Genomic DNA, 23,289 nt, shown 5'->3' on the forward strand with positions numbered 1-23,289 from the left:
AACTCTGCCAAGCCACAGTCATAGGTGTAAAACGAGTAGACCAGAAGACGAAACACATATTGCTGAGCTGCCCCAGTGTTGATTCTCAAAGAGCTGTAGTCAATAATCAGCAACCTGACGTAAGTATTAGTATTGTTCAGGTGACCCAAGCCAGCGTGCAGAGTCTACGAGATCGCCTCCACTGCAGACCTAACGTGGCGGCAGGAAATTGCAATGGGACCAAATCTTTGCGGAGACAGAAGTTTATTCTAGTCATAACCAAATTCTCAAAAGGGGTTCATCACTCGCTATGTGAGTGCTTCTGGACGATAATCGGTATGATAGCTCACTCCGCTCATCCTCGACTCTGGTCTGATTGTTGCCCATCTGAATCATTAGGAAACCTCCGACTGTAGCAATGACAGATTTGTTGGTACAGGTTTTCCTAGCCATCGGGCCCTGTCGACTTGCGCAGGTTCACGTTCTTGAAGGACAGATTGAGATCAGCCTCTGGAGACAGAGATCACACGGTCACCGGGTGCCGCGGGGTTCCTAATAGCTATACTTCTATTTTCCATGTTCCAGCCTGCATAAAAAGCGTAGATCTCATCTGGGAGTGAAGTATCACTTCTATTAATGATATTAAGTTTCGCTTTGTAGTACGTAATGGGCTGCAACGCATGTCGTGCATCCGAATCAGCCCCCAACCTCGATCGGAATCGTGTGAAGCTCTCGTACCGTGACTTGTTCTATAGTCCTGGATCAGCAGACTTGAAAGCCGGAGACCTAAACCTCAGTAGACTGCGATTCAAAGGTAAATCCCTAAACAGACAGTCCAACCACCGCCTCAAAGCAGACCTGCAGGCGCTGCTAATGCGGTCTTCAGCCTCTGCCTGTACTCGGAGCAGACAATGAACGAGATGATCAGATTTTCCAGCATCGGCAAAGTGCAGAGAACGATTAGAGAAAAAAAAAGAATTACTCGGTAGATGAATCCTGTTGATGAATGTTTCTCATTCCATTACACAATCGGGCACAGATTGAAGCGTCTCCTCTCGACACAAGAAACGGCTCAAACGGAAAGTATTCCTGAGACTTCTCCGGTCACAGAGGAAGAACTGTATATTTGACAGCGAGAGGGGAAGGGAGTCGTTTCCTAGCGCTGCTGCACTGCGTTGAGTGAGAGTTTAAAAATATTTTGTTGCTGTCACGTGTATCGAGTTCGAGTGAACAGCTTCTCCCTCATACTTGACAGAGTTCCTGTCGTTACACAGTGCATTGAGACTGCACAACCAAAAGCAATGACTAGATGCAGAATAAAGTGTAAGAAGAATAAAATGACAGAAGAAACACCTTAATAATGATAATAATAATCCGTAATAATAATAAGGTGCAGCGTCATAATGAGGTAGATTGCAAGGTCAAGTATCCAGTTTATCGGACCTGGAACAACGACAGGAAACTTCAGTCTCTGCCTGTAGAAGTGCCGACAGGACAACGATTTGAAAAATCAATTACTCAGACGATATGTCCTGTTGGCGAATGTGTCTCGTCCCAATACACTGTCAGGCACAAAGCACTGGTTACCCAGGCACGCAACAATTATCGGTTTGACCCCGTGTGTCCCCTATGTTCGGGCAACCGATCGTAATTTTGCGTCCGTTTCTCGTGAGTGTACTGGTTATTATCGCCGTCTGTCCGACGGGGAATTGGTTTTGTTATTTGCATATTAAATATAGTTGCAAATCCAGTTTTTCAAAACAAAAACAAAAAGGGGAAAGAGTTTAAATCAGAATCAGATTTATTATCATCGGCATGTGACGTGAAATTTGTTCACTGAGCAGCAGCAGTCCAATGCAGTACATAATCTACCAGAGAGACAATAATAATGAATAAAATAAAACATAACAATAAATAAACAAACAAACAGGTAAATTAATAACTTATAGTCAATAGATGTTTTTCAAAAGTGCAAAAAGCAGATATACTGTATATTAAAAAAGTGAGGTCGTGCTCAGAGCTTCAATGTCCATTCAGGAATCGGATGGCGGATGAGAAGAAGCTGTTTCTGAATCGCTAAGTGTGTGCCTTCAGGCTTCTGTACCTTCTCCTGGATGGTAACAGTGAGAAAGGGCATGCCCGGGTGTTGGAGGTCCTTAATGATGGACGCTGTCTTTCCAAATCCGAGATTGGGGTTGAAATGATCAGTTCATTGGGAATATGGAACAGTCCCACTCTGCAATGATCCCGGGAAGGGAGAGTGTTCGACAGGAATGGAGGTTGTGTTCAGATTCTATCCTCTAGTATCCGCTGACCTGATGACTTCCTTCGGCATGTTGTGCAATGTGCTCTGGACTTTCAGCATCTGCCGATCTCTTATGGTTATAGCCGAAGTAACAAAGAGAAGGAAGGAAAAGAGACCCAGAGAGAACGCACCAGGGTGTGTGACATCAGGGCCATGGGCACAGGAACAGGTCGGTCAGAATAATAATGTAAATCTCATCCATTGCCGAAAGGTCGGAAATGAGATCTCCGGCTGGGTCGGAGCACAGAGACTGGATAATAAACGCGCGGGTCAGGAAGTAAGGAATAGCGAAAGGGGGACGGAAAGAATCCGTAATAGATACACGAGGGACGACAGGAAAGACAATTCAACATGAAGGAAAACAAATAGAACACAGACCATAGAAATCTACAACGCATTACAGGCCCTCAGGCCCACAATTAATGCCGACCATGTAAACGACTCAAGAAACTGCCTGGAATTTCCTAACCGTTTCGCCCTCTATTTACCCGATAGATAATCGGGACAACCAGCAAAGCGAATAGGCAAAAAGATTGGACAAGGACAGACATGTTTACCGATCAGCAGAGCGGCGCAGCGGGAGGGTGTAAACCGAAGCCCAACAAATCGAACCAATCTTCCGCTATACTTCAGCTGAATATTTTATTGCAAATCACTGTGACGGCTCACAAACAATCAACAGACATTTCAATCACAAAAACATCTCGTATTTCGGCTTTAAATTTGAATTCACTCACTCCATGATTTTGTGAGATTTGTCGGGAAGCCTGCGGGTAAACGGATTATTTCTGCCGTGCTCAGCGATTGTCCCACAAACGTTGTTCTACGCCGCGTGGGGTTGTGGTCCGCTGTTAAACAGAAAAGGCTGGAAACCCTCAACACGTGAGGAAACATCTGTGGGGGAGAGAAACCGGATTAACCTATCCGGTGCGCGACCCTTAATTAGAAATTAAGTCGATAGAAGAAGATAACCTTCAGTATGAAATAAGGTGGGAGGCTGGGATGGTGCGAAAAGCGCAACAACTATGACAGGACGAGACCAATATATCAAATAAAAGGAATGGCGGATATACAAGTTCGGCCGCTTTACACATGGAAAAGCATAAAACCCGGCCAAACCGCCAGACAGATGACGGAGAGAAATGCTCAGTTCCGTTAGAGTCAGAAAGATTTTTCATTAACATCTTCATGCAAGAGGTGGTTGGCGTTTGGGTGGCACTGCCCGGGGTGTCGGTGGAGACAGATCTCACAACACTGGATCGAGACGTTCATGACCAAGTTTGAGAACTACGGGCAGCTCCGTATAGGCGTGGTGGGCTCTGTCACATTGTGACCCAGCATTACACCGGTCAGTGCAGAAAAACCGGATGAAGCCCACGTCGGAATGGAGGGGGGCGGGGAGTGACGGGTCGACATTCCACATGATTAATGCAGACAGCGAGCGGGTGGGGAATAGAGAGTGAACCAATCGGTAAGCCTTGTCTGCACCTCTCCGATTCTACACATCTTGCTTATAAAGTGTCAACTACACGTGTCCTAACTTCTTGTAGAATCTGAGACAGAAAGAGAACTGGAAGCTATTCTGGTTCGTTCTCAGATTTAACGGGAATTCCATCCTTGATACGCTACAGTGAATGATAACTTACGATTCACTCTTACACTCACAGTGTGAATTAGCATGTGTCGACTTCTTGGCCGTTCGAGATCTAAGTAGAACGCCTACGATGTTACTTTATGTAGTCTAAAACAGAACAAAGTGCGAGGGCCGGTAATCGAACTCGTGACAACTGCTTGGAAGGCAGCTATGCTCGCCACTTTATCGCCATCAGTCCATTTTGGATCAGGAGATTCGAGTAGTGAAGCACCTCCAGTGCTTCCATGTGACTCGACCAGTCCCCCAACTGCCCAACTGCTTTCTGGCCCATCATGCATCGCTCTGATGCAGCTCCTATTCCGGCCGGTGGGTGTCTCCATCCTCCTACAGTCCGGAGTTACACAACAGCAATGAGTATTCACCAGTTATCCGAGTAATTGAGAGCATATCCCTCAGAGAGTCGAGGAACTACAAATGGTGGCTTGCTTGACGCATTTGCAAATGGGAAAATAAATCTTGATTCTCAATATTCTTTAGAAAGGCAGTTGAAGATGGAAAGGTGGAGATATGCGGATAGATGAGAAGAGTTTGGTTCAGGCCTGCATCCTTTTCGGCGCTGAAATTGTTCAGAAATTCTCTTTTGTACTTCCAGTTAACTTTTGAAGCAGGAAAGCAGTCTGAACCTTCGGGGAATTTAACCCCAGTCTCTCGTGTGACTGGCAGATACGAACCACCGTACTAACGACGAATAATCTGGATTATGCAAACTGTCATACGTTTGTCAGGGTACAAGAGGGATCGAAGAGTGATCCTGATGTTTGTTGTTGAATATGGCGCGTTTTACCCATCTCCGCCTCACCGGGTAACTAGATGGCGCCTCTCAGGATTATCGCTAGGAAGATCATCTGGCCAACGGTGATTTCGGTGTTATATCTTGGAGAAATCGCCTGAGTGAGTATTGGTACAGACGCAACAGTAGACTTCATTCTTTAAGTTGTTGCCCGGGGGTCAACATAGTTACGTCCTTTGTAGAGAGACAATGAAGTAGGAGCTTTGATTAATTACCAGTTGCGTAGCGAATGTCCAAATCTAGTTCCATTGATGAGCGGTCAAGATAGTTTGGCGTCCCTGAGCGGTCTCGGAAAAGAAGATCGAGGTCTGGGTCCTTAGTTCGGAACTGATCCACTCGCGAGGTTAGGATATTAAAACGGGAAAAGGAAAGGACAAGAAGAACCCAGGGTGCTTTGGAGACTGGAGAGATTCCTCCCAGTTACCCAACACGAAACTGGCCTGACTATTGAGAGTAGGGTCAGGAACCCTGGCGAGGTATTGCAGAAAGCAGTTTGTGAACATAAATCAAATAAATAACGAGGGATTAAAAAAGTCGTTGCAATGGAATAAATGGAATGTATCCGGGAAGGGCAGAGAGGAAAACTGAAACTGGCAGGGGGGGGGGGAGAGAGAGAGAGAGAGAGAGAGAGAGAGAGAGAGAGAGAGAGAGAGAGAGAGAGAGAGAGAGAGAGAGAGAGAGAGAGAGAGAGAGAGAGAGAACACACAGCAAGAGAAAGGGCCAAATGGGAAGCGGAGCCTCTGGGATTTGGGATAATCAGCCAGAGATCCGCTTGTCATTCCCCACTTTCAGCTCAGAAATGAGGAAGATTTTTGGCCATCCTGTCCGCGGTAACGAGGCCGCTAAGCGTCTACCTACCCTCCCCATCAGCGCTCACACAGTGTTGCCGAGTGCACCGTGGAGTTCCGGATCCGAGCGGCCGACACGGGGTGGAATGAGGAGGCACTCCAGGAAGTATTTCAGCAAGGCCTCTGTGACATGGTAAAGGACGTGTTGGCGGCAAGGTCAGAGAGAGAGGGCCGGTCGTCCTACACCTTTGGTCACCCCACGACACGCTTTACCATCTTCTCCCAGCCCTAGCCTCTCTCCTCCTCCCGCTCCCAGTCCAGCAATTTCAACAGCGCGGAAGAGGAACCAATGCAGCTGGGACGGAACCATCTTTCTCCATCAGAACAAATAAGGACAAGGGATTGTCTCTATTGCGGTCAGTCTGGCCAGTTTTGTGCTACCTGTTCCCTTCGCCAAATGGGATGGCTCACCAGTAGAAAGGAAGACCCTGGTGAGGCAAGCAACATTCCCTCCTGTCTCCCAAACCTGGATGCAGATCCAAGCTACTGTAAGCGACCACCAACAGTCACTGTCTCTGTCTGCCTTGGTGGACTCCGGTGCTGAGGGGAATCTGTTGGATAAGAAAACAGCTTCCCAGCCCGGAATCCGCCTGGAGCCGTTGAGTACCCTTCCGGAAGGCCGGGAACTGGACGGAAGACTTCTGGCCCGAGTCACACACTGTACACCATCACTGTCTTTAGTTCTCTCTGGGAACCATCGGAAACAGGTACAAATTAACCTAATTTCCTCTCCTCAAGCACCTGTAGCTTTTGGGTACCCCTGGTTAAGCCACCATAATCCGCAGACTGATTGGTCCACTGGGAAGTTAGCCAGCTGGAGTCCGTATTGTCACTCCACTTGTCTGTACAATAGAACAATAGAACATTACAGCACAGAAGTAGGCGTTTATAGCCTTTCTTGGCTGTGCCGAACCATTTGCCTGCCTAGTCCCACTGACCTGCACCTGGCCCATATTCCTCCATACACCTCTCATCCATGTACCTGCCCAAGTTTTTCTTAAATGTTAAAAGTGAGCCTGCATTTACCACTTCATCTGGCAGCTCATTCCACACTCCCACCACTCTCTGTGTGAAGAAGCCCCCCCCCAATGTTCCCTTTGAACTTTTCCCCCTTCACCCTTAACCCATGTCCTCTGTTTTTTTTTCTCTCCCCTAGCCTCAGTGGAAAAAGCCTGTTTGCATTCTCTCTATCTATACCCATCATAATTTCATATAACTTTATCAAATTTCCCTTCATTCTCTTACGCTCCAGGGAATGAAATCCTAACCTATTCAACCTTTCTCTGTAACTCAGTTTCTCAAGACCCGGCAACATCCTTGTAAACCTTCTCTGCACTCTATCAATCTTATTAATATGCTTCTTGTAATTCGTTGACCAAATCTGCACACAATACTCCGAATTCGGCCTCACTAATGCCTTATACAACCTCACCATAACATTCCAATTCTTATACTCAGTACTTTGATTTATAAAGGCCGATGCACCAGAAGCTCTCTTTACTACCCTATCTACCTGTGACACCACTTTTAGGGAATATTGTATCTGTATTCCTTGATCTACTGCGGTCCTCAGTGCCCTATCATTTACCTTGTATGTTCTGTCTTGGTTCTTCCTTCCAAAGTGCAATACCTCACATTTGCCTGTATTAAACTCCATCAGCCATTTTCAGCCTATTTTTCCAGCAGGTCCATATCCCACTGCAAGCTTTGAAAACCTTCCTCAGTGTCCACTACACCTGCAATCATTGTATCGTCAGCAAATTTGCTGATCCAATTTACCACATTGTCATCCAGATCATTGATATAAATGACAAATAACAATGGACCCAGCACTGATCCCTGTGCACACCACTAGTCACAGGCCTCCACTCAGAGAAACAATCCTCCACTACCACTCTCTGACTTCTCCCATTGAGCCAATGTCTTATCCAATTTACTATCTCACCATGTATACCTCGCCATTGAATCTTCCTAAACTAACCTCCCATGCGGGACCTTGTCAAAGGCCTTACTGAAGTTCATGTAGACAATATCCACTGCCTTACCTTCATCCACTTTCCTGGTAACCTCCCAGAAAAACTCTAATAGATTTGTTAAACATTACCTAGCACGCTCAAAGCCGTGTTGACTCTCCCTGATAAGTCCCTGTCTATCTAAATACTTGCAGATCCTATCTCTTAGTACTGCTTCCAATAATTTACCTACTACCGACGTCAAACTTACCGGCCTATAATTTCCCGGATTACTTTTAGAGCCTTTTTAACAGACAGACAGATATACTTTATTGATCCCGAGTAAATTGGGTTTCGTTACAGTCGCAACAACCAAGAATAGTGTAGAAATATACCAATATAAAACCATAAATAATTAATAAATAATAAGTAAATTATACCAAGTGGAAATAAATCTAGGACCAGCCTATTGGCTCAGGGTGTCCGACACTCCGAGGGAGGAGATGTACAGTTTGAAGGTCACAGGTTGGAATGACTTCCTATGACGCTCAATGTTACATAAGTGGCGTCACAGGTAGATAGGGTAGTAAAGACAGCTTTTGGTACATTGGCATTTGTCAATCAAAGTACTGAGTATAAGAATTGGAATGTTATGTTGAGGATGTCTGCCGTCGGCCTTTTTCCCCGTAAAAGCCACCGCGACCTCGTCTGTCGCTGAACCCCCTGATTTGTCCAGGGTTCCTGCGGGGTACCACAACCTGGGTCAAGTGTTTAGTAAGCAACGGGCCCTTTACCTGCTTCCACACCGACCATAAGATTGTCCTGTTGACCATCTGACCGCAGCTCCTCTCCCCACCAGTCGACTGTATAACTTATCCCGACCAGAGAGGGAAGCAATGGAAGGTTACATCAGTGAATCTCTCGCGGCGGGCATTATCCGACCCTCATCCTCCCCGGTGGGCGCAGGGTTCTTCTTTGTGGGGAAGAAGGATGGTTCACTACGTCCCTGCATCGACTACCCAGGCCTAAATATTTTTACCATTAAGAACAAATATCCACTGCCCCTCATAAACTCCGCTTTAGAACCACTTCACGAAGCCACCATCTTCTCCAAGTTGGGCCTACGAAGCGACTATCATCTGGTCTGAATAAAGGAGGGAGACGAGTGGAAAACGGCATTCGGCACCCTTCTAGATCACTTTGAATACCTGGTCATGCCATTCGGCTTCACCACTGCCCCCGCTGTCTTCCAAGCCCTGGTTAATGATATCCTAAGAGACTTTATTAACCGTTTTGTGCTTGTTTATCTGGATGGCATGCTAATCTTCTCCAGCAGTTTCCAGGAACACAGCCACCATGTCCGTCAGGTTCTATAGAGGCTTTGTGAGAACAAATAATTCCTTAAAACTGAGAGGTGTGAGTTTCATGTCCCCTCAGTCAGCTTCTTAGGGTAGGTCATCTGGAACCGGCGAGTGAGAACGGATCCCGAGAAGATCTGGGTTGCGAACTTCTATCGCTGGTTTATTTGGGATTATAGTCGGGTGGCGGCGCCCCTTACCCAACTCACCTCACCTACGACCCCTTTTCATTTGGACTCAGCTTTCTTGGAGCTGAAGAGGCGTTTCACATCCGCTCCCAGCCGGGTCCAACCAGACCCCTCTTGTCAATTCATTGGGGAGATCGATGCCTCCAGCTCTGGGGTGGGAACTGTCCTCTCCCAACGTTCAGGTCCTAATCAGAAACTTCATGCCTGTGCCTTTTTTTCTCGCCGGTTGACCCCCGCCGAACGAAATTACGACGTAGGGAGCCGGGAGTTACTGGCTGTCAGACTTGCTTTGGAGGAATGGGGGAACTGGCTGGAGGGAGCGGAACTTCCGTTTATTGTCTGGACCGAACACCGGAGTCCGTGGAAGCAGAGTCCTGGGCTTTGGCTAAGTGGGCTTCGGCGTAAGGGGACTTCGGTAAGCTTGTGTGATTGCTCGCTGAGGGGAAGAAGGTAAGGCCGCCAGGTGCTTTTTAGACTTATTCTATTAATCCAGTTCAGGTATGGGGGAGACAGTCAGAGCAGTGGTGTGCTCCGTATGCAGTATGTAGGAGGTCAGGGTCAACACAGTTGTCCCTGATGACCACACCTGCAAAAGGTGCGTCCAGCTGCAGCTCCTATCAGACCGAGTTAGGGAGTTGGAGCAGGAGCTGGATGAACTACGGATCATTCGGGAGGTGGAGGCAGAGATAGATAGGAGTTATCAGGAGGTAGTCACACCAAAAAAACAAGAAGTAGGCAGATGGGTGACGGTCCAGAGAGGCAGGGGGAGCAGGCAGAGAGAGCAGAGCACCCCTGCGGCCATTCCCATTAACAATGTATACCGTACTGGATACTGTTGATGGGGATGACCTACCAGGAATGAGTTGTAGTGGTCCTGCCTCTGGCACAGAGGTTGAACCCTCAACTAGAAAAGGGAGGAGGGAAGAGAAGAGAGCGATAGTTTTAGGGGACTCTATAGTTAGGGGGGCAGATAGGAGATTTTGTGGGGCAGATCGGGAGTCTCGGATGGTATGTTGCCTCCCTGGTGCCAGGGTCCGGGACATCTCAGATCGGGTGCAGGCTATTCTTGAGAGTGAGGGCATGAACCCAGATGTAGTGGTCCATGTAGGGACCAATGATGTAGGTAAGGTGAGTGAGGGGGTCCTGCTTAGAGAGTTCAGAGAGTTAGGAGTGAAGCTGAAAGGCAGGACCTCCAGGGTGACAATCTCGGGATTGCTACCTGTACCACGTGCGAGGGAGGCGAAGAATAGAATGATTATGCACATTAATACGAGGCAGAGAGCATGGTGCAGGAAGGAAGGGTTCAGGTTTTTGGATAATTGGTCTTTGCTCCAGGGACATTGGGATCTGTTTCGAAGGGATGGTCTACATCTGAACCGGAGGGGTACTAACATTCTTGCAGGAGTATTTGCCAGTGCTGCTCGGGGGGGGGGGTTTAAACTAGATGTGCAGGGGGCAGGGATCCAGATCCAGAGGGTTGGTCAGAAGGTGCATGGGGTTAAATGTGTACAAGGTTTGGGTGATCTTGAGAAGGTCATCAAAATTCAGGGTGCAATTTACCTGATGGAAGTTCAAGGAGCTGGGTTAGGTACAGTAGACAGTGTTTTAAGCAAAGAGAGGAGGAATGGGCTAAGAATTCTATACTTGAATGCGCGTAGTGTCAGAAATAAGACAGATGAGCTTGAAGCTCAGATGAAAATGGGGAACTACGATATTGTTGGGATAACGGAGACATGGCTGCAAGGGGATCAGGCCTGGGAATTGAGTGTACCAGGGTATACGTGCTATCGTAGAGACAGAAATATGGGAAGAGGAGGTGGGGTGGCCCTGTTGGTGAGGAATGAGATTCAGTCCTTAGCAAGAGGTGACTTGGGAACAGGGGAAGTAGAGTCTGTGTGGATTGAGCTGAGGAACAGTAAGGGTAAAAAGACCCTAATGGGTGTTGTGTACAGGCCCCCAAACAGTAGCGTGGATATTTGGTACAAGTTGATTAGGGAGTTAACATTGGCATGTGCTAAAGGTAATGCAGTCATTATGGGAGATTTCAACATGCAGGTGGACTGGGAGAATCAGGTAGGTGTTGGACCCCAGGCTAGGGAATTTGTGGAGTGTCTAAGGGATGTATTTTTGGAACAGCTTGTGCTTGAGCCAACCAGGAACGAGGCTATTTTGGACTTGGTGATGTGTAATGAACAGGAATTGATAAGTGATCTTGAAGTAAAGGAGCCATTAGGAAGTAGTGATCATAACATGATAAGTTTTTATCTACAATTTTAGAGGGATAGGGGCAGATCAGAGGTGTCAGTGTTGCAATTAAATAAAGGAGACTACGGAGCCATGAGGGAAGAGCTGGCCAAAGTTAAATGGGCGGATGCCCTGGCAGGAAAGACAGTGGATCAGCAGTGGCAGATATTCTTGGGCATAATACAAAAGATGCAAATGCAGTTCATTCCAATGAGAAGGAAGGATTCAAAGAGGGGGAAGGGGCCACAGTGGTTGACAAAGGAAGTCAGAGATTGTATAGCATTAAAGAAAAAGAAGTATGACAGGGCTAAGATGAGCGGGAATACAGATGATTGGGAAAGTTTTAAGGAACAGCAGATCTTAACTAAAAAAGCAATACGGAGAGAAAAAAATCAGGTATGAGCTCAGTCTAGCCAGGAATATAAAAGGGGATAGCAAAAGCTTTTTTAGCTATGTGAAGAGAAAGAAGATAGTTAAGAACAATGTTGGCCCCTTGAAGAATGAATTGGGAGAAATTGTTATGGGAAACAGGGAAATGGCAACAGAATTTAATACGTACTTTAGATCTGTCTTCACCAGGGAGGACACAAGCAATCTCCCAGATGTATGGATGGGCCAGGGTCATAAGATATCAGAGGAATTGAGACAGATTGACATTAGGAAAGAAACTGTTAGGACTGGTAGGACTGTAGGCTAATAAATCCCCGGGTCCAGATGGTCTGCATCCGAGGGTTCTAAAAGAGGTGGCTCAGGAAATTGCGGATGCATTGGTAATCATTTTCCAATGTTCCTTAGATTCAGGATCAGTTCCTGAAGATTGGAGAGTGGCTAATGTTGTCCCACTTTTCAAGAAGGAAGGGAAGGAGAAAACGGGGAACTATCGCCCTGTTAGCCTAACGTCAGTCGTGGGGAAGATGCTTGAGTCCATTATTAAGGACGAAATAGTGGCACATCTAGATGGCAGAAATAGGATTAGACTGAGCCAGCATGGATTTACCAAGGGCAAATCATGCTTGACTAATCTGTTGGAGTTGTTTGAGGGTGTAACAAGGATGTTAGACGAGGGTAAGCCAGTGGATGTTGTGTACCTAGATTTTCATGAAGGCATTCGATAAGGTGCCACATAAGAGATTGGTGAATAAAATCAGAGCTCATGGCATTGGGGGCAGGGTTTCAACATGGATAGAAAACTGGTTGGCAGGTAGAAAGCAAAGGGTAGCAGTGAATGGGTGTTTCTCAGACTGGCTGGAGGTGACTAGTGGGGTACCACAGGGCTCTGTATTGGGACCACAGCTCTTTACGATTTATGTCAATGATTTAGATGAGGGCATTGAAAACTATATCAGCAAGTTTGCTGACGATACTAAACTGGGTGGCAGTGTGACATGCGAAGAGGACATTAGGAGAATACAGGGAGACTTGGATAGGCTGAGTGAGTGGGCAGATACTTGGCAGATGTCATTCAATGTGAATAAATGTGAAGTTATCCACTTTGGAAGCTGGAACAAGAGGGCAGAGTATTGTCTGAACGGTGTCGAGTTAGGTAAGGGAGAAATGCAAAGAGACCTAGGAGTCCTAGTTCACCAGTCAATGAAGGTGAATGAGCAAGTGCAACAGGCAGTGAAGAGGGCAAATGGAATGTTGGCCTTTGTTACAAGGGGAATTGAATACAAGAGCAAGGATGTTCTTTTGCATTTGTACAGGGCCCTGGTGAGACCACACCTGGAATATTGTGTACAGTTTTGGTCTCCAGGTTTAAGGAAGGACATTCTGGCAATTGAGGAAGTGCAGCGTAGATTCACTAGGTTGATTCCTGGGATGGCAGGGCTGTCTTACGCAGAGAGATTGGAGAGATTGGGCTTGCACACGCTGGAATTGATGAGATTGAGAGGGGATCTGATTGAAACGTTTAAGATAATTAAAGGGTTTGATAGGATTGAGGCAGGAAATATGTTCCAGATGTTGGGAGAGTCCAGTACCAGAGGGCATGGATTGAGAATAAGAGGTCAGTTATTTAAAACGGAGTTGAGGAAGAGCTTCTTCTCCCAGAGAGTTGTGGAGGTGTGGAATGCACTGCCTCGGAAGACGGTGGAGGCCAATTCTCTGGATGCTTTCAAGAAGGAGCTGGATAGATATCTGATGGATAGGGGAATCAAGGGATATGGGGACAAGGCAGGGACTGGATATTGATACAGAATGATCAGCCATGATCTCAGAATGGCGGTGCAGACTCGAGGGGCCGAATGGTCTACTTCTGCACCTATTGTCTATTGCCTATAAGAACCTCGAATATATCCAAACTGCCAAACGCCTGAATTCCCGCCAAGACCGTTGGGCATTATTTTCTGGTCGATTCAGGTATACATTCACCTATCGTTCGAGGTCCAAGAACAGAATGCCCGATGCTCTGTCCCGTCAATTCATTTCCAACCCCGAGACCATTCTTCCACCATCCTGTGTGGTGGCTGGCCTCACCTGAGAGATGGAGGCCATAGTCAAAGAGGGTCGACGGGCCCAACCTGCCACTCCAGTCGCCTTTTTGTGCCCCACTCCGTTCGATCTCAGGTTCTCCAGTGGGGGCACACGTCTCGTTTCGCCTGCCACCCCGGGATTGTCCCTTCTGAAGAGGCACTTCTTTGTCCATGGACGCTGAAGACCGTTCCTTTGTCTCTGCCTGTTCTGTTTGTGCCCGCGGAAAAGCCTCCCATCGACCACCTGCTGGATTTCTTCGTCCCCTACCTGTTCCTAGCCGCCCGTGGTCTCACAGTGCGCTGGATTTCGTTACGGGACTACCCTCTTCACATGGGAGCATTGCCGTACTCACCGTGGTGGACCGCTTCTCCAAAGCCGTGCACTTCATAGCCCTTCCTATGAATTCGTCTTTCAAGTCTGGAGATCTTTTTGTCAAGCCCTTGGTGCCTCAGTAAGTCTGTCGTCCGGCTTTCATCCGCAGACGAACAGGCAAACAGAGCCAACTAACCAGGATTTGGAAGCAGCACTGCGCTGAATAGCGGCCAATAACCCAACTGCCTGGAGCACCGATCTCGCTTGGGTAGAGTACGGCCACAACTCCCTGGTCAGCACTGCCACCGGAAGGTCTCCTTTTGAATGCTCCCTCGGTTACCAACACCTTCTGTTCTTTGCTCATGAAGAGGACATTGCTGTGCTTCTGTTTGGGCCCATCTCCGCCGGTGCCGCAAGATCTGGGACGAGACACACGCGCAGCCCAGCCCCGCTCAGCCGACCGCAACCGGGGGATTGCCGATCGCCACCGGATTCCTGCACCTGATTATCGACCTGGGCAGAGGGTTTGGCTCTCTTCTGAAGACACCCCCCTCAAGACAGAGCCCAAGAAACTCGCCCCTCGCTTCCTAGGACATTTCAAGATTGAGATTATCAACCCCACGGCGGTCCGACTCATACAGCCTGGATCTATACGTATCCATCCTACATTCCACGATTCCCAGTTGAAACCGGTATTTGTCAGCCCTTGGTGCCCTTCAGCCGATCCCCCCCCCCCTCCACCCGGCCGGATCATTGACGACCACCCGCCCTACACCATCCTGGATGCGATTACTGGATGTGGGTCGCCGAGGAAAGGGCCACCAGTCCCTGGTCGATTGGGAAGGATACGGCCGAGAGGAAATTTCCTTCATTTCCTGCTCCTTCATCTTGGACCCTTCCCTCATCCGTGATTTCCATCGGGATCATCCGGACACAACAATACCCTTCTCGGGGGTCCTGCTGCGCTTCTGGAAGGAGAAGGTCGCAATTTTAGTGGATATCCAGCAGATGTTCCATTGCTTCTTAGCACAGAAAGATCATCGCAATTTCTTCCGTTTCTTATGGCACAAGGACAATGACATTAACAAGGAAGTCATTGAGTACCGGATGAAAGTCCACGTTTTCGGCACTAGTCCATCACCGGCCGTGGCCATCTATGGGCTGCGAAGTGCCATGACAGAGGGCGCACGTTAAGTTTGTAGAAAGGCATTTCTATGTCGACGACGGCTTGATATCGCTACAGAAAGAAGACGAAGCAATCGATCTGCTCCGACGTACACAAGTCTCACTCGCTGAGTCAAACCTCCGCTTGCATAAGTTCGCATCAAACTGTCAGGCAGTAATGGAGGCCTTTCCACGCGATGACTGTGCTCCGGCAATCAAGGACCTAGATCTAGATGGAGAAACCATACCCACACAAAGGAGCTTGGGTCTCCTTTGGGAGATTACAACTGACACATTCACATTTCCGTGCCGACCGTGATCAAGCCACTCACCCGCCGTGGAGTTCTCTCCACTGTCAACAGTGTTTTTGACCCTTTGGGTCTACTGGCGCCAGTTACGATCCAGGGAAGAGTCGTTCTCAGAGAACTTAGCTCTGAACTCTCCGACTGGGATACTCCCCGACCAGAAGTCAAGCTAAGCAAGTGGGCGGCTTGGAGAGATTCACTTCAAGATCTAAAACAGCTTCATATCCCACGTAGGTGCACTGCGGACGAATTGGCCCAGGCAATTGTCATCCTTAAAGCAACTCAAAGAGCAGCTTTTGCAGGGGAGTTTTCGGCCCTCCAAGCTAATAAACCAATACCAAAGGACAGCCCTTTGAGGAAACTCAACCCGAACCTGAAGAACGATCTTATTTGCATTGGAGGCTGGTTAATACACTCTCGCCTTTCAGCTGCAGAAAAGAGCCCAGTAATCCTGCCCAAAGACAGCCACGTGTCCTTACTGCTTACTCGCCATCACCATGAACAGGTAAGGCATCAGGGCTGTCACCTGACGGAAGGATCAATCAGGGCAGCGGGACTGTGGATCACCACTTGACGCACAAGAGGAGGACAAGCAGAGAGCAAACGGTGGGCCACCATGTTCAGCTGCATGAGTCGGAGAGTGGTACACATTGAGGTCATCGAATCTTTGGATATATCCAGCTGCATTAACGCTCTCAGGCGCTTCTTTGCGTTAAGAGGCCCTGCAAAACAGTTAAGGTCTGATTGCGGCACGAACTTTGTTGGAGCGTCCAAGGACAAAACGGCGCAAAGGTACCTCAGTAAGCAGGGAAGCAACTGGGAGTTCAACACACCACACGCCTCTCACATGGGAGGCTCATGGGAGCGGATGATTGGTATCGCCAGAAGGATCCTTGATTGAAACCCACGAAGTACTGTGCACACTAATGGCAGAGGTCACAGCCATTATAAATGCACGACCACTCCTACCTGTCTCTTCTGACCCGGAAAGCCCCTTCCTACTCTCGCCATCAATGCTCCTTACGCAGAAGGTTGGAGCTTCCCCTCCACCTGGGGACTTCTCCGATAAGGATTTGTACACAAAGCAATGCAGACAGGTTCAGGCTCTCGCAAATCGGTTCTGGTCTCGTTGGAGACATGAATATCTACCTTTGTTCCAACATAGACAAAAGTGACAGAACCTCGCAGGAATCTTCAAGTTGGAGATTTTGTCCTGCTCAGGGACAAGCAGATCGCCCGCAACGGCTGGCCAATGGCCAGAATCACTGCCACATTCCCTGGTTGGGATGGACATGTCAGGAAGGTTGAGTTGAAAACTTCTGACCAAGGTGATGTGAAAACTTACCAAAGACCAGTTGCAGAAGTCATTCTACTTTTACCGAAGGACTGCTTTAGAGAGTGAAGTTTGTATTATGTTCATAGTGACCTTACAAAGGTCAGGCGGGGAGTGTGTTGCCCCTAAGGCATTCGTTTAGTTTATTCTATTTTCACTTTAGTAATTCGTTTGTAATCGTTTTCTAGTTAAAGTTAAGGTTGTTGAAAGTAAATTCGTTGTCTGTGATATATCGCGGCATACGATGACGTCACACCTGGTTTCCCTGCATCCTGTGGGAAAATACCGGTTTGGAGGAACGGGAAAGAGGGGGGTTGTGTGTGCAGGATCAGCGCGAGAAAAGTTTTCTTTCTCCGCACTAGAAACATCTTAGAAGCAACGCCGTAAGTTCATAAGGTAATCGATAGTAAAAATGTCAACGCTGATTCTGTTAAAAATAATGACGGTTGATAAAGTTTATGTTCTTTGTTATTTGAAAAGTTGCGGATAGTATGTGTTGAAGTGTATTTAAAGCAGTTGATGGCGTAGGTAAATTCTGACTGTATGTTGTGCTTTAATGTAATATAGTTGTTGTAGTTTTATTTTTGCAAGTATTTATGATGTAAACGTGATACCAAGAAGGAAAAAAATTACTGTATATATTTTGTATTGTTTTATCAACAGTTTTCACCATACGTTAATATGGAAGAGTGAACAGTAAACGGTTAATCTTACTGGGACCGCGCCTCATTGACCGGTTTATACTTGGTGTTTAGTTCAGAGTTTTTACACCTGTGCGAGAACACTACACCTGTACCTAAACCTCTGTGTGCAGGGACCCATAAGAAGTGGACATATAAACCAATACTTTGTGTATGAAATGATGTTTGATGAGTTTCCAACAGTAAATCTGACAGACGGCTAGAAAACCCTGTTTTAAGACTCATCAAAACCGAAAAGGCATCTGAACAATTTCGAACTTTACATGAACAAATTTCCTCCACCCACTGTAAGCCCAAAATGATAGCACCATATTCTGCCGTATTCTGCTGCATATACTGATAAGTGGCTGGTAAGTTGTTTCTTTATCGTTATTTGTCATTAAGGCGCAAAAACAGCCGAACCAACATCCCGGTTAAGTTATCTTTTGATTCCTCTGCGACAGTGGTTAACATATCATAATGATGTTCCTAAATATACTGATGAACAAACAGCTCTCAGGTATAATTGCATCATTAGATGTTATTAGACTCTGCGACCTAAAATAATCTGCACATAGCAGAACAAGGTGGGGTTTCAGAGAACGTGAGAGTGAGGCATATTGCATTAGATTCTGAAAGAATAAATCCTCTTATATTTGCCTATTGTTTAAAATTATTCATTGCTAATTGCATCCTATATACAGTTTAATTGAAATTTCTGCCTCTAATCTGTTAAACACTATCATCTGCGTATGATCATTTACACAGTCCAGTACATATCTCAGAGAAAATATCATTAATCATGAAGTTAAATAATAAAGGGTTATAAATACTGCCTTGTGGTTTCCCAGTCTCTGTCTCATAGGAACCCATACTAGCACAGACCATCCAAGTATAAAACTCAGAAAAGTTTATGCAATCTCCCCTCAATCTTCATAACCATAATTTAACCAGAAGTCCTTCCTTCCATCAGCATCCTGTGCCTTTTTAATATCAAGCAATGTTGCCATTGCAGCATGATTATCCAACTGTGCTTTCCTAATATCATCTTCCAAAACTAAAAGTAAATCCAATTTCCTTCTCCCCTTCCGAAACCAACTCTGATAAAAGGGGACATCACCTGTTTTATCCAAAATATAATTCAAACTCTCCATTGCCATACGTTCCATAAGCTTACGTAAATGAGGCGTTAACAATATATACCGCAAACAGCAGGATCAGACGGGTACTCTCTGGGCTTGGAACAGACTCGACTACTGCCATTTTGCACAACTGGTGAAAATTGACTGCTTCAACACCTCTGCCTGTTGCATGAAAGATTTCGACTACAAATGCCTCTTCACATTCAGAACTCGAGACGCTGCTCCTGTCCCGAAAAAAACTGGCAACACACCCCATTCACTATCTAACCTATCACAATCACTGATAATATAACACTTAAAAGGAAACAACTTAAAATGCGCGAACAGCTATGATTCCTGATTACATATAATATCGGGTCGATGTGACAAATCAGAGAGAAAGTTAAACTTCTTAAAGTCTTGACCATGAGAAGTCAATCTTCTCGCATTCCACTGCAATATTTTAGTCCCATTATGGACCTTCACAAGTAGACTGGGCTACAGATAGACCACTCTTCAGAGCTTCGCTTATAGCTTCCCATATAACACCAGTTACAGCAAGATACCTTCCTGTAGTTTTCACAATAATTTTAATTTCCTCAGTACGATGTATGATCAATACAATTCACCACATCCGTTATAAATATCACAAACTTCATTTTATCTAGCACTGAAGTACCTCAGTGAGAGGACTGTGATGTCCTTGCTTTCACTGTCATATATACACTATCTTCACAGTGTTCTCTGACTGGGAACACTTTATCAACATTCGCTTTCACTTTTTCCAAGGCTGACTAACGTTCATATTAACTATTCATCGCGTGAGTTCTCATTTGATCGACAGGCACCTCAGCCAGTGACTGCAGGGGAGGGTGGTGGACCTGGGCTACGATAGGCCGGCTGAAAATCAGTCCCATACACAGTACTTCCTCTTCTACCCTCTCGCCTTGGCGGAGTTCAGCGAGTTGCGGCTGCCGTTGGTCGCCGGTCTCGGCGTCCACAAAGATGGGCCTCGTTCCCCTTCGACGTCTCGGTGAGTCCGATCTTTGTGGTGGCTAAGGAAAAGTGTTTTTTCAGGGAGCAAGCGAGGAGGCGACGACTGATGACTGCAACTGTCAGAAGGCCCCGCAGCCCCAGCAATTCAGTAGTTACCGCCGACTGAGCGTCGTGTAGCTCGTAGCAAATCTGGTATTTGTGAAACATCTAACACAGTTTCTATGATGACCAATTTGTGTCTTTTGTATGCTATTAAGCAGGAACTTGGGAGCATACATTGGGAACAGATGTTTTCATGGAAATACAGGGCAGAAATGTGGAATATATTCAGGGAAGTTTGCATGGATTTCTGCATAGGTATGTTCCATTGCGACCGGGAACGGATGGGAGGTCAAAGGAAACATTGTGGTCAAAGGACGTGGAAAAGCTCGCTCAGAAGAAACGAAAAGATTACGAAAGTTTCAGGAAAATAGGCATTGTTAGAACTGTCGAGTATGACAAGCGTGACAGAAAAGAGCTCAAGAGTGAAATTAGGAGAGCCAGAAGGGCCCATGAGAAGGCCTTGACGAGCAGGATTAAGGAAAACTCCAAAAACAATGTAAAAGTATGTGAGGAGCAAGAGGCTGAGCCTAGTGAGAATAGAACCAATCAGGTGCGATAGTGGAAGCATGTGCATGGAGTTGGATTAGGTAGCAAAGGTACTGTACTTGACTTACAGGGAAGCGAAACACTTGAGCGTATAGACATTGAGAAAGAGGATGTGCTGGAGCTTTTGAAAGGTATTAAGTTAGATACGTCGGCGGGACCGGACGAGATATATCCCAGGCTACTGTGGGAAGCGAGGGAGGAGATCTCGGAGTCTCTGGCGATGATCATTGCATCATCAGTAGTGACGGGAGAAGTTCCAGAGGATACGAAGATTGAAAATATTGGAGGCACTGCAGATGAAGTTCACCAGGTTAATTCCAGAGATGAAGGAGTTAGACTACGAGGCGAATTTGAGTCGCCTTGGACCGTACTCGCTGGAATTCAGAAGGAGGAGAGGAAATCTTATGGAAACATATGAAATTATGAAAGGGGGAGATATGATCAAGCCAGGACAGTTATTTCCACTGGTAGGTGAGATTACAACGAGACGACTTTCCCTCAAGAATCGGGGGAGTGAAGTTATGACGGATGAGGTGGAACTGATTTTCCAAAAGTGTGGTGAATCTCGGGAATTCTCGGCCCATTATTTGCATAACAGTGGAATTAAGGGTTATGGGGAAAAGGCAGGTCGGTGGAGATCAGTTCGTGGACAGAGCAGCCATGATCTTATTGAGTGGTGGATCAGGCTCGATGGGCCAGATAGCCTACTTCGGCTCATATTTCTTATGTTCCAAATGTTCTTCCTTTGTTCAGGAAAGGGAGTAGAGATAAACCAGGAAAGTATAGACTAGTGAATCTTATTTCAGTGGTGGGCAAGTTGCTGGAGAAGATCATGAGAGGCAGGATTTATGAGCATTTGGAGAGACAGGATCCGATAAGTCATATTCAGCATGGCTTTGTCAAGGGCAGGCTGTGCCTTACGAGACTGACTGTATACTTTGAGGATATAACAAAGCACATCGATGACAGTAGTGTACATGGATTTCTGTAAGGCATTTGATAAGATTTCTGAGTCAGAAAATAAGGACGTATGGGTTTCAAGGAGACCTTGATTTCTGTATCCACATTTAGCTTGCCCACAGAAGGGAAAGGTTGTCTGCAGATGCTTCGTATTCTGCACTGAGGTCGGTGACCAGTGGTGTTCCGTGGGGATCTGTTCTGGCACCTCTCCTCTTTGTGATTTGTATTAATGGCTTGGAAGAAGAAGAAGAATGTTGGGCTTGTATATCTGCTGATGACGCAAAGGTTGAGGGTATTGTGAATAGTTTGTAGGTTCGTCAGCAGTTACAGTTCAAATTTGAACATGGAATATAATATTAATGGTAAGTTACTTGGCAGTGTGGAAGATCAGAGAGTTTTTGTCGATTATCGATTGGACAGTCAAAGCTGCTGCACAGATTGACAGTATTGTTAAGAAGGCGTATGGTGTGTTGGCCTTCATCATCCGTGGGACTGAGCTCAAGAGCAGTGAGTTAGTGTTACGGCTGCATAAGACCTCAGTCAGACCGCACTTCGAGTACTGTGTTCACTTCTGGTCACCTCACTCCAGGAAGAGTGTGTAAATAGCAGAGTGAGTGCAGAGGAATTCACAACGATGTTGCCTGGATTGGAGAGCGTGTATTACGAGAATAGGTTGAGTGAACTCGGCCTTTTCTCCTTGTAGCGACAGAGGATAAGAGGTGACCTGGTAGAAGTGTATAAGATGATAAGATGATCGTGTGGATAGCCAAAGGCTTTTTCCCAGGACTGAAATGGCTAACACGAGGGTTCAGAGTTTTATAGTGCTTAGCAGTATGTACGGGGGGAATGTCAGAGGTAAGTCTTTCACACATGAGAGAAACGTGACGGCGACGGCAACTGTGATGGAGGCAGATACAATAGTGTCTTTTAAGGGACTCAGATTAGTACATGGAGCTTAGCAAAATAGAGGGCTATGGGGTTGGGCAATTCTAGGCAGTTTCTAGAGTGTGTTACATTTCCGGCGCGACATTGTTGGCCGAAGGGCCTGTGAAGTACTGCAGATTTCTCTGTTCTATGTTCTGTCCGCTTTCTACAGTCCAATTGCAGGGCGGCATTCCGGAGTAAGTCTTTGACTAACAGTTGACATGGCCAATGAAATCCTGAGTCGCCAGGGCTGTGCTTTGCTCCCAATCAGCCCACCCCACCGCCCCACTCTCCGAAGCACGTACTATCCTAATGTTCGGGAACAGTTGGTCCATCCGCCTGGGACATTAGTCGGTGAATGTGAGGAGCTGGACGCCGGTCAGGAGATAACTGCGGTCGCCTTTGTGTCGTGCTCAGGATGCCTCTTTATTATTGAACTGATGCACAAATGTGACCGGATATTTCACCACGCAGATCAGCTGCTCCCTGAATTTAGATTGAGTCACAGCGTAAATAAATGTATTCGTGCAGCAGCTGAAATTCCTCAGCAAAATCCCAACGTAGAGAAAGATCCATTCAGAATCATTGAAAACGAATCCTTTCCCTGAGGCCTGATAATATATGAAATTTACAACTACCGCCATCCACAGGAGGATGAAGTTTCCGGAGAGGGTGAAGAGTAAAACCACAGACCTCCGCCTGCTCTCCATCTCCGGGTCATTGCGGTTCCCTCCTTTCCTGCGACCTTGTAGCCCCTTACGGACCCGACTGGCCACTAAAATGTGTCTGACTGTCAGAGCGTTGAGTAGCAGGATCCCAGCGAAAGGGAGGAACGGAGTTAAAAGTGTATCGAGCCAGTCATAACCCACCCACCCGGCGTCAGTGAAATAATTGTCTATGTTTTTACAGAACCACGGTACATTGTCAATGATCATTCTGCATTCAAACGTAAAGTAGCGGGGAATGTTTTTCAGACAGAACAGTACGCCAGTTGTTGTTAGAACTACCGCCGCAGTTTTCTCGGTGCAATATTTTGTTTTCAGCTTCTGGCAGCAA

The 23,289-nt window shown here is 46.7% G+C and overlaps 1 protein-coding gene across 1 annotated transcript in view; it reads left to right on the forward strand.

Annotated features, from left to right (window-relative positions):
* LOC132401288 (zinc finger protein 214-like) overlaps positions 1 to 23,289 on the forward strand; it is a 1,156,463-nt gene that overhangs the window by 276,027 nt on the left and 857,147 nt on the right. The gene's annotated exons all lie outside the window — the stretch shown is intronic.

This window comes from Hypanus sabinus, chromosome 10 (assembly GCF_030144855.1).
Source record: "Hypanus sabinus isolate sHypSab1 chromosome 10, sHypSab1.hap1, whole genome shotgun sequence".
Classification (NCBI taxonomy): domain Eukaryota; kingdom Metazoa; phylum Chordata; class Chondrichthyes; order Myliobatiformes; family Dasyatidae; genus Hypanus; species Hypanus sabinus.